Genomic DNA, 215 nt, shown 5'->3' with positions numbered 1-215 from the left:
CCCGGAGTGACTGGACCTCGTTGGGCGTGAGCCACTCGCCGCGGTGGCGGATGGAAGGGCCCTTGCTGCCCTGGCAGAGTTTGCGCACGTAGAGCAGAGCGCGGTTGGCGCCGCACTCCACCTCGATGCACGGCTCACCGTTGTCCAGCAGCGGCTGGAAATCCGGCGCCGGGGCCGCGGTGGCGGAGAAGCGCTCGAGGGCCAGCGGGTCTCGA

Source organism: Tupaia chinensis, unplaced genomic scaffold (genome assembly GCF_000334495.1).
Source record: "Tupaia chinensis unplaced genomic scaffold, TupChi_1.0 Scaffold143584_1, whole genome shotgun sequence".
Classification (NCBI taxonomy): Eukaryota; Metazoa; Chordata; class Mammalia; order Scandentia; family Tupaiidae; genus Tupaia; species Tupaia belangeri.
The sequence above is the reverse complement of the archived record's forward strand: the minus strand, read 5'-3'. Positions refer to the sequence as shown.